A 16,109-nucleotide genomic window follows, 5' to 3' on the forward strand; every position below is an offset into this window, starting at 1 on the left:
ATGATTTCCCATCCAGCATGCTACACTTTGCCCCTGTCAATTCCCATTCAATATAAGACACATACGTCTCTGTTTTATTTAAAGTGTGAAAGCTTTATTTGACGGAGTGAATGGACAACGAAAGCCGCTTTTTTTCCAGAGGACATTGTTAAGCTCCTCACCCACCATGGTTTAAAAAAAAGATGTATTTAACCTTTATTTAACTAGGCAAGTCCCTCACCCACCGTGGTTATCTTAGCCCGGGGCTTTGCTTCCATTCAATTACCCTAGCGCTTGTCATACAGGGCATAGGTACACCTGAAGAGTACGGTACAACACACGCACAGAGAGAGTACAATACTGTTTGTGTTCTGCCCCCATGATATGTGTAAGCTTGGTAGACAGCTTACAACCCCAAATCTATTTTGCGTTTAGAAACAACCTGTCATTCATCACAAACTTTGTGAATATCTGGGCTTTCCCTCTTCACTATGCAGAAAGACTGCATTTAATCAGTGCACACCACTCGTATTTATTACAACACGCCTGTCATAATTGTTTTCTTTACTAAAGTAAAGGTTTATTATTATTATTATTATTGCTAAAGGTACTGCATAGGTGTAAACATTTTTTAGCAAGAGATAGCACTTTGCTGGCTACTGGGCATATACTTCCGGAAAGGACAGCGACCTTTTGACAAAAGAGATTACTATCAGTAATTAGTATCAGTGTCACAGAAAACAATCTCATAAATCAATGATATTACAGCAATACATAATGACATTAACAGTGAAAATCACTTACATTACAGATATGAACATAAAAATGTACCTCTGAATGGAACCAGTTGCTCATCCACTGTTACTTCAGGCCCAGGGTTGTAGAGGTATGGCAGACGCTCCACCCACTTCTCCCAGACCTTTCTTATGGCCACCAGTTTGTCTCTCACACGTCTTGCAGGTCTTGACTCACGGTTATCAAACCGTAGCATTCTTGAGAAAGTGTGAAAGACTTTCAGTGGCATCGTGACACGAACAATCGCCCTTCCATTCTCTCCAGCCCAGAGACTACATGTAGCTTCGCCTCGGGACCTATACACACCCACTAAGATTAGTAGCCCTATGTAGGCATGCAGGTCACTTTCATCCATCCTTTTCCAGTTGTCTCCATATTTACGGAAACCCTCCAGATTTGTAATCTCCTGGATGATTTTTTCAATTGCTGGTGTGATGAACATGTAGAATGTTGAGGTGATGTCCTGGGCATGGGCAACTGCATGTCTTGTGGGCTCTGGGGTCATCCTTATGACATTTTGTGCTGCCATCCTGCCCTGGTTGTCATATGGTGACAAGGACCATGTTATTTTGCTGTTCTTTGACAAAAATGTCTCTCTTTCAGCTTGGGGAATTTCTTCTTCATCTGAAGATGATGCATCGTGCTATGGGTTGTATTGTACTCTTCTAAATCATTGTTCTCTTGTTCCTCCTGGACATATGAAAAAATCTGATCTACGACCTGTTGGGCACTGAAACGTGCACTGATTGCTTCAGTAAAGAGAGAACTAGGGGGAGTGTCATCTGCAGCACATTTATAGCCTCTGACTGCATTCCCCATTAGTAAAGAATGCTTTCAAGACATTTTTATTTTGTCTGAAATGTTGTTTATTTTGTCTGAAATTGTTTTTATTTTGTCTGTGAACTTGAGTCGTGTGGGGTCGTGGTCGTGGAGGGGATGTACAATAAAGTTTTAGTTTTGTCTGAGTTCAATCAGTAGCACACAATCTAATTTTCTCATTGTGTGTGTGTGTGTGTGTGTGTGTGTGTGTGTGTGTGTGTGTGTGTGTGTGTGTGTGTGTGTGTGTGTGTGTGTGTGTGTGTGTGTGTGTGTGTGTGTGTGTGTATTTGTGGTTTTTGTGGTGTGTAAATGATTTTATAACTGCCGGGTCAAAAATGACCTTGAGACAATCTTTGTTCCCTGGTGGTGTACAGCTTTCATGGAAATATGAACAAAGGCGATGTTTCATTTTTTCTAATGTTGGGGTCACTCTAGGAAAAGTCATCAAATTTCAAGTTGAAAAAAGATCATTTAGGGGGTTTTCTCTGCTGTTAAACATAGTGGAGGGTTAATTTATTTATTGTTTACGCTAATTATTCAAGTGTCGCTTTGTTATTTTAAAACTAAAATGCTTGATTGCTTTTCAATTAATGAATGACTCGTATGCTGTGTGATGACATGAATGAATGATTGATTGATACAGTAGCCTATATTTCAATACTAAGTTACGGTAATAAGTCTAAACATGAAGCGCTCTTAGGCCTACAGCTCCATGGTGGTTATACAAGGCTGCTTTACTAAGTCTACTAATGATAATAACATTACTTATTATAATGATGATCATAATAATAGTAATAATAACAATAAGGAGATCAAATCAAATCAAATTGTATTAGCCACATGCGCCGAATACAACAGGTACAACCTTACAGTGAAATGCTTACTTAGTGCAGCAATGCAGTTTAAAAATACAAATAAAAACATTTGGATAAAAGAATAGGTCTTCTTGTGCCCTCTTCTCGACTGTCTTGGTGTGCTTGGACCATGTTAGTTTGTTGGTGATTTGGACACCAAGGAACTTGAAGCTCTCAACCTGCTCCACTGCAGCCCTGTCGATGAGAATGGGGGCGTGCTCGGTCCTCTTTTTCCTGTAGTCCACATTCATCTCCTTTGTCTTGATCACGTTGAGGGAGAGGTTGTTGTCCTGGCACCACACGGCCAGGTCTCTGACCTCCTCCCTGTAGGCTGTCTCGTTGTTGTCGGTGATCAGCCCTACCACTGTTGTGTCATTGGCAAACTTAATGATGGTGTTGGAGTCGTGCCTGGCCGTGCAGTCATGAGTGAACAGGGAGTACAGGAGGGGACTGAGCACTCAGTCCTGAGGGGCCCCTGTGTTGGGGATCAGCGTTGCGGATGTGTTGTTACCTACCCTTACCACCTGGGGCGGCCCGTCAGGAAGTCCAGGATCCAGTTGCAGAGGGAGGTGTTTAGTCCCAGGGTCCTCAGCTTATTGATGCGCTTTGAGGGCACTATGGTGTTGAACACTGAGCTGTAGTCAATGAACAGCATTCTCACATAGGTGTTCTTTTTGTTCAGGTGGGAAAGGGCAGTGTGGAGTGCAATAGAGATTGCATCATCTGTGGATCTGTTGGGGCAGTATGCAAATTGGAGTGGGTCTAGGTTTTTTGGGATAATGCTGTTGATGTGAGCCATGATCAGCCTTTCATAGCACTTCATGGCTATAGACATGAGTGCTACGGGTCATTTAGGCAGGTTACCTTAGTGTTCTTGGGCACAGGGATTATGGTGGTCTGCTTAAAACATGTTGGTATTACAGACTCGGACAGGGAGAGGTTGAAAATGTCAGTGAAGACACTTGGCAGTTGGTCAGCGCATCCTCGCAGTACACGTCCTGGTAATCCGTCTGGCCCTGCGGCCTTGTAAATGTTTTTTTTTTAATGTATTTTTATTTCATTGATTATCCGAAACATACAATATACTTGCAGTGAAGCCGCTCAAAAACTACACCATACCAGTTATCCAACAGACTCCCATTCAGAGCGACACACAGAAGCATCTCGGGTCAATGCCCTGCTCAAGGGTATGTTGACAGATCTCCCACCATGCCCAAAACGTGAACAAGAACCCTCCAAGATCCCCCCCACAGTTCCCCAATAGCTGTCCCTCAACCATTCGAGACCCCTCCCACAGTCCCCCAAGAAGAAAAATTTAAAATAAAAATACAATTAATTCCATTCCCCACCCCCAAGAACTCCCAAATACACCAACAACCAAGACAGTGAACTAAAGAGAAAAAAAGAAAAAGACAGAAGAAAACAGCAAACAATGCAACAAAACTTTAAAAAACAAAGGACATCAAGGACAACTAAAATCATAACAGCAAACCGACTGTATGTGTTTGTGTGCATGTCTGGCACTATTACATGTATGTGTTTGTGTGCATGTCTGGCACTATTACATGTATGTGTTTGTGTGCATGTCTGGCACTATTACATGTATGTGTTTGTGTGCATGTCTGGCACTATTACATGTATGTGTTTGTGTGCATGTCTGGCACTATTACATGTATGTGTTTGTGTGCATGTCTGGCACTATTACATGTATGTGTTTGTGTGCATGTCTGGCACTATTACATGTATGTGTTTGTGTGCATGTCTGGCACTATTACATGTATGTGTTTGTGTGCATGTCTGGCACTATTACATGTATGTGTTTGTGTGCATGTCTGGCACTATTACATGTATGTGTTTGTGTGCATGTCTGGCACTATTACATGTATGTGTTTGTGTGCATGTCTGGCACTATTACATGTATGTGTTTGTGTGCATGTCTGGCACTATTACATGTATGTGTTTGTGTGCATGTCTGGCACTATTACATGTATGTGTTTGTGTGCATGTCTGGCACTATTACATGTATGTGTTTGTGTGCATGTCTGGCACTATTACATGTATGTGTTTGTGTGCATGTCTGGCACTATTACATGTATGTGTTTGTGTGCATGTCTGGCACTATTACATGTATGTGTTTGTGTGCATGTCTGGCACTATTACATGTATGTGTTTGTGTGCGTGTCTGGCACTATTACACGTATGTGTTCATGCATGCGTTTATTTGAATGAGAGTGTGTGTACGAACACCTGCACGGCATCAGCCCCAGGCAAACCAGCATTAGCTGTAAAAACCCTGCGCCTCAGTGTTATTCAAACATATTTTTTATTGTTTTATTTTTACTTTATTTTTTACTTTTATCTTTGACCAACATTCTATCTCCGGTACAGCAACTCCACTCCCACTTGTCTCCAATTCCACATCCCAACCCCCAGCTTCCCTCAGCACATCCCACCTACAGTATCTCTGCTGGCCACCCTCTTCAGATTTCTACGCAACATATATCCTTCAACTATGCTGTGATGTTTAACGTACAATTTCAATCTATCTAATCGAATAGAATCCACAGATTGCGAGTTGAAGATAAATACTTTTACTAAGAGTATTAGTATGTTAGTAATTGACTGACCCGGTCTCTCCAGATCTCCTAACAGTACTATTTCTAGGATCAATGCTATGCATTTTCAGCCATTCCCGAACCTGAGACCAGAAATAGGCTACCTGAGGGCAATACCAAAATAAATGGTCTATTGACTCTGTATCCTCACAAAATAATCTGCAGAGTTTCGATGACTTGATGCCCCAAATATTCAACATTTTGTTGGTGGCAAGAATTCTATATAATAATTTTAGCTGAAAAGCACGAAGTCTTGAATCTTGCGTTGTTTTATATATCAACTCATACACCCTGTACCATGGAATCGGTACATCACAATCTCTTCCCAACTACTTTGCAATCTGTATGGCACAGTTGCCAACATCCTGGTCCTCAAATGAAACTGGTATACTTTTCTATTTATGCTATTTTTATTCCTCCGCCAGTTTTGTTCCTTTATATTGGACCGACAGACCAGTTCCCTACCTCCTCCCGCTGCCACCTGCCTCCTCCATTTTTGGGGTAACGCTGTAATCAATTGGTTGTACTCTTGGATTGAGCAGACCTTCCCGTACAATTCTGAAAACTTTATGAAGGACATAACTCTACCATTCCAATTTACAATATCATTTAAGAACAAAATAGCCTTTTCAAACATCTTTCTCATAAATACAGGTATTTGATCAACCAGCACATTTGAGTTCAGCCATAATATTTGTTGTAATATTTGTTCCATATTTTCAGGGGGATGAAATTGAAATTGTAGCCAGCCAGCTCGGCAATTTTTGTTTGAAAAAGAGAGATACTGTACTTTGAAAAAAGTATAATTTTCAATTCAATCAATCTGCACAAAGGCAAAAAGGCATTTTTAAACAATGGATGAGCTTTTGTTAGTAATCTACTTGAGAACCATTTAGGGTTCAAGTAAAACTTTTGAATAAGTGAAGCTTTTAGAGAGAGGTTTAGTGCTTTTATATTTCATAATCTCAACACACCCAATTCATATTCATTATATAGATAGGCATGCTTTATTTTGTCTGGTTTAGCGTCCCAGATAAAGCGAAATATTTTTTGCTCATATGATTTGAAAAACGAACTCTCAGGAGTAGGAAACGCCATAAGTAAATTAGTAAACTGAGATATGACTAAGGAGTTAATCAGGGCAATTTTTCCATAAATAGACAGGTATTTACCTCTCCATGGTTGCAGGATCTTGTCTATTTGACATATTTAAAGGTCTTACTCAAATCGGCTGCGGAGAGCGTGATCGCACAGTCTTCCGGAACAGCTGGTGCTCTCATGCATGTTTCACTGCCATTTGCCTCGAAGCGAGCGTAGAAGTAGTTTAGCTCGTCTGGTAGGCTCGTGTCACTGGGCAGCTCTCAACTGTGCATCCTTTTGTAGTCTGTAATGGTTTGCATGCCCTGCCGCATCTGACGAGCGTCAGAGCCAGTGTAGTACGAATTCGATCTTAGTCCTGTATTGACGCTTTGCCTGTTTGATGGTTCGTCGGAGGGCATAGCGGGATTTCTTATAAGCTTCCAGGTTAGAGTCCCGCTCCTTGAAAGCGGCAGCTCTAGCCTTTAGCTCAGTGCGGATGTTGCCTGTAATCCATGGCTTCTGGTTGGGGTTTTGTACGTATGTTCACTGTGGGGACGATGTCATCGATGCACTTATTGATGAAGCTGATGACTGATGTGGTGTACTCCTCAATGCCATCGGAGGAATCCCGGAACATGTTCCAGTCTGTGATAGCAAAACAGTCCTGTAGCTTAGCATCTGCTTCATCTGACCACTTTTTTATTGATCTAGTCACTGGTGCTTCCTGCTTTAATCTCTGCTTGTAGGCAGGAATCAGGAGGATAGAATTATGGATCGGTTTGCCAAATGGAGGGCGAGGGAGAGCTTTGTATGCGTCTCTGTGTGTGGAGTAAAGGTGGTCCAGAGTTTTTTCCCCTCTGGTTGCACATTTAACACGCTGACAGAAATTTGGTAAAACGGATTTAAGTTTCCCTGCATATAAGTCCCCGGCTACTAGGAGCGCCACCTCTGGGTGAGTGTTTTCTTGTTTGCTATTGGCGGAATGCTGTCTTAGTGCCAGCCTGTAACGTTCGTCATATTCCTCCTCCTCGGACGAGGAGGAGCATGGATCGGACCAACACGCAGCGAGGTATGCAGACATAAAGAATTTATTTAACAAGACGAACACTGACACGAAATACACTTGAATAGAATACAAAACAACAAAACGACGTAGACAGACCTGAACTTGAGAACTTACATAGACACGAAGAACGCACGAACAGGAAAGACTAGCCAAACGAACGAACAAACGAAACAGTCCCGTGTGGTAGACACAGACACAGGAACAATCACCCACAAACAAACAGTGAGAACAGCCTACCTTAATATGGTTCTCAATCAGAGGAAACGTCAAACACCTGCCTCTAATTGAGAACCATATCAGGCAACACATTAACCCAACATAGAAACACATAACATAGACTACCCACCCCAACTCACGCCCTGACCAACTAAACACATACAAAAACAACAGAAAACAGGTCAGGAACGTGACACAGCTTCTGACTGTGGTGTATGTAAACAGCTACGAAAAATAGATGAAAACTCTCTAGGTAGATAGTGTGGTCTACAGCTTATCATGAGATACTCTACCTCAGGCGAGCAATAGTTTGAGTCTTCCTTAGATATCGTGCACCAGCTGATATTTACAAATATACATAGCCTGCCGCCCCTTGTCTTACCAGACGCCGCTGTTCTATCCTGCCGGTACAGCGTATAACCAGCCAGCTGTATGTTGATAGTTTCGTCGTTCAGCCACGACTCTGTGAAGCATAGGATATTACAGTTTTGAATGTCCCATTGGTAGTTTAATCTTGCGTGTAGGTAATCTATTATATTCTCCAAAGATTGCATGTTTGCTAGCAGAATGGAAGGAATAGCTTTTTTTCTCAATCGCCCACGAATTCTCAGAAGGCAGCCTGCCCTTTGGCCCCTTTTTCTACGCCTCCTCTTCACGCAAATCACGGGGATCTGGGCCTGTTCCTGAGAAAGCAGTATATCGTTCGCATTGGGCTCGTCAGACTCGTTAAAGGAAAAATAGGATTCTGCCTGTCCGTGGTGAGTAATCTCAGTCCTGATGTCCATAAGTTATTTTTGGTCATATTAACTCAATTATTATTGTATTTTTTTGACATTGCTTGTAAACTGATATGTGACACGTATTAATGCCAACATAACATGCAGAACATGCAGCCCAAAAAAAGTATATATAAAGAGTACCAGTCAAAAGTTTGGACACACCTACTCATTCAATGGTTTTTCTTTATTTTTTACTATTTTCTACATTGTAGAATACTAGTGAAGACATCAAAACTATGAAATAACACATTTGGAATCATGTAGTAACCAAAACATTGATAGTAAAAGTAGCCACCATTTGCCTTGATGACAGCTTTGCACACTCTTGGCATTCTGTCAACCAGCTTCACCTGGAATGCTTTTCCAACAGTCTTGAAGGAGTTCCCACATATGCTGAGCACTTGTTGGCTGCTTTTCCTTCACTCTGTGGCCCATCTCAATTGGGTTGAGGCCGGGTGTAGGCCTGGTTGTGTAGGCCAGGTCATCTGATGCAGCACTCCATCACTCTCCTTCTTGGTCAAATAGCCCTTACACAGCCTGGAGGTGTTGGGTCAAATCAAATCAAACTTTATTTGTCACGTGCCGAATACAAAAAGTGTAGACCTTACGTCAAATGCTTACTTACAAGCCCTTAACCAACAGTGCAATTCAAGAAGAGTTAAGAAAATATTTACCAAATAAACTAAAGTAAAAAATTATAAAAAGTAACACAATAAAATAAATATAACGAGGCTATATACAGGGGGTACCAGTACAGAGTCAGTGTTTATGTAACGTCCTGACCAGAGTTCTTATGTGTTTTGCTTGTTTAGTGTTGGTCAGGACGTGAGCTGGGTGGGAATTCTATGTTGTGTGTCTAGTTCGTCTGTTTCTATGTTCAGCCTGATATGGTTCTCAATCAGAGACAGCTGTCAATCGTTGTCCCTGATTGAGAATCATATATAGGTGGCTTGTTTTGTGTTGGGGATTGTGGGTGGTTGTTTCCTGTCTCTGTGTTTGTGTTCTGCACCAGCTAGGACTGTGACGGTATGTTCTTTTGTTATTTTGTATAGTGTTTTTGTTTTGTCCATTAAATTCATTATGTCAAATTACCACGCTGCACATTGGTCCTCTGATCCTTCTCGCCTCTCCTCGTCTGAGGAGGAGGACGAAGTAGACTGCCGTTACAGAACCACCCACCAAACCCGGATCAAGCAGCGTGAGAACGGGCAGCAGCGACAGCAGCAGCGGTACCAGGAGGAATGGTCATGGGAGCAAATATTGAACGGAGAAGGACCCTGGGCTAAGGTTGGAGAATATCGCCGCTCTCGGGAAGAGATGGAGGCAGCTAAAGCCCAGGAGCGGTGGTATGAGGAGGCAGCACGGAAGCGTGGCTGGAAGCCCGTGAAGAAACCCCAAACATTTCTTGGGGGGGGGCTAAAGGGTAGTGTGGCGAAGGTAGGTAGGAAACCTGCGCCCACTTCCCATGCTTACCGTGGAGAGCGGGAGTACGGGCAGACACCGTGTTATGCGGAAGAGCGCACGGTGTCTCCTGTACGGGTGCATAGCCCGGTGCGGGTTATTCCACCTCCCCGCACTGGGCGGGCTAGAGTGAGCATTGAGCCAAGTGCCATGAAGCCGGCTCTACATATCTGGCCTCCAGTACGTCTCCTCGGGCCGGTGTACATGGCACCAGCCTTACGCATGGTGTCCCCGGTTCGCCAACACAGCCCAGTGCGGGTTATTCCACCTCCCCGCACTGGACGGGCTACGGGGAGCATGCAACCAGGTAAGGTTTGGCAGGCTCAGTGCTCAAGGGAGCCAGTACGCCTGCACGGTCCGGTATATCCGGCGCTACCTTCCCGCTCCAGCCCAGTACCACCAGTGCCTACACCACGCACCAGGCTTCCAGTGCGTCTCCAGAGCCCTGTTCCTCCTCCACGCACTCTCCCTGTGGTGCGTGTCTCCAGCCCAGTACCTCCAGTTCCGGCACCACGCACCAAGCCTCCTGTGCGTCTCCAGAGCCCTGTACGCACTGTTCCTTCTCCCCGCACTCGCCCTGAGGTGCGTGCCCTCAGCCCGGTACCACCAGTGCCGGTACCACGCACCAGGCCTATAGTGCGCATCGAGAGTCCAGTGTGCCCTGTTCCTGCTCCCCGCACTAGCCTTGAGGTGCGTGTCTCCAGTCCGGTACCACCAGTTCCGGCACCACGCACCAGGCCTACTGTGCGCCTCAGCAGGTCAGAGTCGGCCGTCTGCCCAACGCCGCCTGCACTGCTCGTCTGTCCAGCGCCGTCTGAGCTGCCTGCCTGCCCAGCGCCGTCTGAACTGCCTGCACTGCTCGTCTGCTCAACGCCGCCTGCACTGCTCGTCTGTCCAGCGCCGTCTGAGCTGCCTGCCTGCCCAGCGCCGTCTGAACTGCCTGCACTGCTCGTCTGCTCAACGCCGCCTGCACTGCTCGTCTGCCCAGCGCCGTCTGAGCTGCCTGCACTGCCTGCCTGCCCAGCGCCGTCTGAGCTGCCTGCCTGCCCAGCACCATCTGAGCCATCCGTCTGCCCAGCGCCGTCTGAGCCATCCGTCTGCCCAGCGCCGTCTGAGCCATCCGTCTGCCCAGCGCCGTCTGAGCCATCCGTCTGCCCAGCGCCGTCTGAGCCATCCGTCTGCCCAGCGCCATCTGAGCCATCCGTCTGCCCAGCGCCGTCTGAGCCATCTGTCTGCCTAGTGCCATCTGAGCCATCTGTCTGCCCAGCGCCATCTGAGCCATCCGTCTGCCACGAGCCATTAGAGCCACCCGTCTGCCACGAGCCATTAGAGCCGTCCGTCAGTCAGGAGCCGCTAGAGCCGTCCGTCAGTCAGGAGCCGCTAGAGCCGTCCGTCAGTCAGGAGCCGCCAGAGCCGCCAGCCAGTCAGGAGCTGCCAGAGCCGCCAGCCAGTCAGGAGCTGCCAGAGCCGCCAGCCAGTCAGGAGCTGCCAGAGCCGCCAGCCAGTCAGGAGCTGCCAGAGCCGCCAGCCAGTCAGGAGCTGCCAGAGCCGCCAGACAGTCAGGAGCTGCCAGAGCCGCCAGAAAGTCAGGAGCTGCCAGAGCCGCCAGCCAGTCAGGAGCTGCCAGAGCTGCCTTACAGTCATGAGCTGCCCTATAGTCATGAGCTGCCCTACAGTCATGAGCTGCCCTACAGTCATGAGCTGCCCTACAGTCATGAGCTGCCCTCCAGTCATGAGCTGCCCTCCAGTCATGAGCTGCCCTCCAGTCATGAGCTGCCCTCCAGTCATGAGCTGCCCTCCAGTCATGAGCTGCCCTCCAGTCATGAGCTGCCACCCAGTCATGAGCTGCCACCCAGTCCGGAGCTGCCACCCAGTCCGGAGCTGCCACCCAGTCCGGAGCTGCCACTCAGTCCGGAGCTGCCACTCAGTCCGGAGCTGCCACTCAGTCCGGAGCTGCCATTCAGTCCGGAGCTGCCATTCAGTCCGGAGCTGCCATTCAGTCCGGAGCTGCCATTCGTCCTGAGCTGCCTCTCTGTCCGGAGTTGCCCCTCTGTCCTGAGTTGCCCCTCTGTCCTGAGCTGCCTCTCTGTCCTGAGCTACCTCTCTGTCCTGAGCTACCTCTCTGTCCTGAGCTACCTCCTAAATCATGTGGGGGCCTTGGGGAGGATTCTTAGGCCAAGGTCGTGGGCGAGGGTCGCCACTCAAAGGACGCTAAGGAGGGGGACAAAGACAGTGGTGGAGTGGTGTCCTCGTCCACCGCCGGAGCCGCCACCGCGGACAGATGCCCACCCAGACCCTCCCCTTGAGTTTTAGGGGTGCGTTCGGAGTCCGCACCTCAGAGGGGGGGTACTGTAACGTCCTGACCAGAGTTCTTATGTGTTTTGCTTGTTTAGTGTTGGTCAGGACGTGAGCTGGGTGGGAATTCTATGTTGTGTGTCTAGTTCGTCTGTTTCTATGTTCAGCCTGATATGGTTCTCAATCAGAGACAGCTGTCAATCGTTGTCCCTGATTGAGAATCATATATAGGTGGCTTGTTTTGTGTTGGGGATTGTGGGTGGTTGTTTCCTGTCTCTGTGTTTGTGTTCTGCACCAGCTAGGACTGTGACGGTATGTTCTTTTGTTATTTTGTATAGTGTTTTTGTTTTGTCCATTAAATTCATTATGTCAAATTACCACGCTGCACATTGGTCCTCTGATCCTTCTCGCCTCTCCTCGTCTGAGGAGGAGGACGAAGTAGACTGCCGTTACAGTTTAAAAAAAAAAAAAAAAAACTTTATTTAACCAGATAGGCCAGTTGAGAACAAGTTCTCATTTACAACTGCGACCTGGCCAAGATAAAGCAAAGCAGTGCGACAAAAAACAACAACACAGAGTTACACGTGGGATAAACAAAAGTACAGTCAATAGCACAATAGAAAAATCTGTATACAGTGTGTGCAAATGGAGTAAGGAGGTAAGGCATTAAATAGGCCATAGTAGCGAAGTAATTACAATTTAGCAAATTAACACTGGAGTGATAGATGTGCAGATGATGATGTGCAAGTAGAAATACTGGTGTGCAAAAGAGCAAAACAAGTAAATAAAAACAATATGGGGATGAGGTAGTTAGATGGGCTATTTACAGATGGGCTGTGTACAGCTGCAGCGATCGGTAAGCTGATCAGATAGCTGATGCTTAAAGTTAGTGAGGGAGATATAGGTCTCCAATTTTTGCAATTTGTTCCAGTCATTGGCAGCAGAGAACTGGAAGGAAAGGCAGCCAACAGAGGTGTTGGCTTTGGGGATGACCAGTGAGATATACCTGCTGGAGTGTGTGCTACAGGTGGGTGTTGCTATGGTGACCAGTGAGCTGAGATAAGGCGGAGCTTTACCTAGCAAAGACTTATAGATGACCTGGAGCCATTGGGTTTGGCGACGAATATGTAGCGAGGGCCAGCCGGCGAGAGCATACAGGTCGCAGTGGTGGGTGGTATATGGGGCTTTGGTGACAAAACGGATGGCACTGTGATAGACTGCATCCAGTTTGCTGAGTAGAGTGTTGGAGGCTATTTTGTAAATGACATCGTTGAAGTCAAGGATCGGTAGGATGGTCGGTTTTACACGGGTATGTTTGGCAGTGTGAGTGAAGGATGCTTTGTTGCGAAGTAGGAAGCCGATTCTAGATTTCATTTTGTATTGGAGATGCTTAATATGAGTCTGGAAGGAGAGTTTACAGTCTAGCCAGACACCTAGGTATTTGTAGTTGTCCACTAAGTGAGAACCGTCCAGAGTAGTGATGCAAGTCGGGCGGGCGGGTGCGGGCAGAGATCGGTTGAAGAGCATGCATTTAGTTTTACTAGCTTTTAAGAGCAGTGTGAGGCCACGGAAGGAGTGTTGTATGGCATTGAAGCTCGTTTGGAGGTTTGTTAACACAGTGTCCAAAGAAGGGCCAGATGTATACAGAATGGTGTCGTCTGCTTAGAGGTGGATCAAGTAATCACCCGCAGCAAGAGCAACATTGTTGATATGTAAAGAGAAAAGAGTCGGCCTGAGAATTGAACCCTGTGGCACCCCCATAGAGACTGCCAGAGGTCCGGACAACAGGCCCTCTGATTTGAAACACTGAACTCTATCTGAGAAGTAGTTGGTGAACCAGGCGAGGCAGTCATTTGAGAAATCAAGGCTGTTGAGTCTGCCAATAAGAATAAGGTGATTGACAGAGTCGAAAGCCTTGGCCAGGTCGATGAAGATGGCTGCACAGTACTGTCTTTTATCGATGGCGGTTATGATATCATTTAGTACCTTGAGCGTACCTTGAGCGTGGCTGAGCTGCACCCGTGACCAGCTTGGAAACAGGATTGCACAGCGGAGAAGGTACGGTGGGATTCGAAATGGTCAGTGATCTGTTTGTTAACTTGGCTTTCAAAGACTTTAGAAAGGCAGGGCAGGATGGATATACGTCTGTAACAGTTTGGGTCTAGAGTGTCACCCCTTTTGAAGAGGGGGATGACCACGGCAGTTTTCCAATCTTTAGGAATCTCGGACGATACGAAAGAGAGGTTGAACAGGCTAGTAATAGGGGTTGCAACAATGGCGGCGGGTAATTTTAGAAAGAGAGGTTCCAGATTGTCTAGCCCAGCTGATTTGTACGGGTCCAGGTTTTGCAGCTCTTTCAGAACATCAGCTATCTGGATTTGGGTGAAGGAGAAGCTGTGGAGGCTTGGGCAAGTAGCTGCGGGGGGTGCGGAGCTGTTGGCCGGGGTTGCGGTAGTTAGGAGGAAAGCATGGCCAGCCGTAGAGAAATGCTTATTGAAATTCTCGATTATCGTGGATTTATCGGTGGTGACAGTGTTTCCTAGCCTCAGTGCAGTGGGCAGCTGGGAGGAGGTGCTCTTATTCTCCATGGACTTTACAGTGTCCCAAAACTTTTTGTAGTTAGCTACAGGATGCAAATTTCTGTTTGAAAAAGCTAGCCTTTGCTTTCCTAACTGACTGTGTGTATTGGTTCCTGACTTCCCTGAAAAGTTGCATATCACGGGGACTATTCGATGCTAGTGCAGTACGCCACAGGATGGTTTTGTGCTGGTCGAGTGCAGTCAGGTCTGGAGTGAACCAAGGGCTATATCTGTTCTTAGTTCTACATTTTTAGAAAGGGGCATGCATATTTAAGATGGTGAGGAAATTACTTTTAAAGAACAACCAGGCATCCTCTACTGACGGGATGAGGTCAATATCCTTCCAGGATACCCGGGCCAGGTCAATTCAAAAGGCCTGTAAGCAAGCGTTTTATGGAGCATTTGACAATAATGAGGGGGGGTCGTTTGACCACGGAACCATAACGGATGCAGGCAATGAGGCAGTGATGGCTGAGATCCTGATTGAAAACAGCAGAGGTGTATTTGGAGGGCAAGTTGGTCAGGATAATATCTATGAGTGTGCCCATGTTTACGGATTTAGGGTTGTACCTGGTGGGTTCCTTGATAATTTGTGTGAGATAGAGGGCGTCTAGCTGAGATTGTAGGACGGCCGGGGTGTTAAGCATATCCCAGTTTGGGTCACCTAAAAGAACGAACTCTGAAGATAAATGGAGGGCAATCAATTCACATATGGTTTCCAGGGCACAGCTGGGAGCTGAGGGGGGTCTATAACAGGCGCCAACAGTGAGAGACTTATTTCTGGAGAGATTAATTTTAAAATTAGAAGCTCGAACTGTTTGGGCACAGACCTGGAAAGTATGACAGAACTTTGCAGGCTATCTCTGCAGTAGATTGCAACTCCTCCCTCTTTGGCAGTTCTATCTTGACGGAAAATGTTGTAGTTGGGGATGGAAATTTTTGGTGGCCTTCCTAAGCCAGGATTCAGACACGGCAAGGACATCAGGGTTGGTGGAGTGTGCTAAAGCAGTGAGTAAAACAAACTTAGGAGGGAGGCTTCTGATGTTAACATGCATGAAACCAAGGCTTTTACGGTTACAGAAGTCAACAAATGAGAGCGCCTGGGGACACACAGGGCCTGGGTTAACCTCTACATTCCCCTAGGAACAGAGGAGGAGTAAGATGAAGGCTAAAGGCTATCAGAACTGGTCGTCTAGTGCGTTGGGAACAGAGAAGAAAAGGAGCAGATTTCTGGGCGTGTAGGATAGATTCAGGGCATAATGTACAGACAGGGATATTGGTAGGGTGCGGGTACAGTGGAGGTAAACCTAGTCAGCGAGTAACGATAAGAGAGATTTCATCTCTGCAGGCACTAGTTATGCTAGGTGAGGTCACCACATGTGTGGGAGGTGGGACAAAAGACCTATCTGAGGCATGTTGAGTGGGACTTGGGGCGCCGCAGTAAAATAAAACAAGGATAACTATCCTAAACAACAGTATACAAGGCATATTGACATTAGAGAGAGACATAAAGCGAGGCATAAAGCAGTCTCAGGTGTTGATTGGGAGAGCTAGCTAAGACAACAACGGGT

General features: G+C 46.4%; 1 protein-coding gene across 1 annotated transcript in view; it reads left to right on the top strand.

Moving 5' to 3' along the window:
* Window positions 1-16,109, top strand: part of LOC120027847 (catenin delta-2-like) — a 311,487-nt gene that overhangs the window by 59,508 nt on the left and 235,870 nt on the right. The gene's annotated exons all lie outside the window — the stretch shown is intronic.

The sequence above is a fragment of the Salvelinus namaycush genome, chromosome 33, assembly GCF_016432855.1.
Source record: "Salvelinus namaycush isolate Seneca chromosome 33, SaNama_1.0, whole genome shotgun sequence".
Classification (NCBI taxonomy): Eukaryota; Metazoa; Chordata; class Actinopteri; order Salmoniformes; family Salmonidae; genus Salvelinus; species Salvelinus namaycush.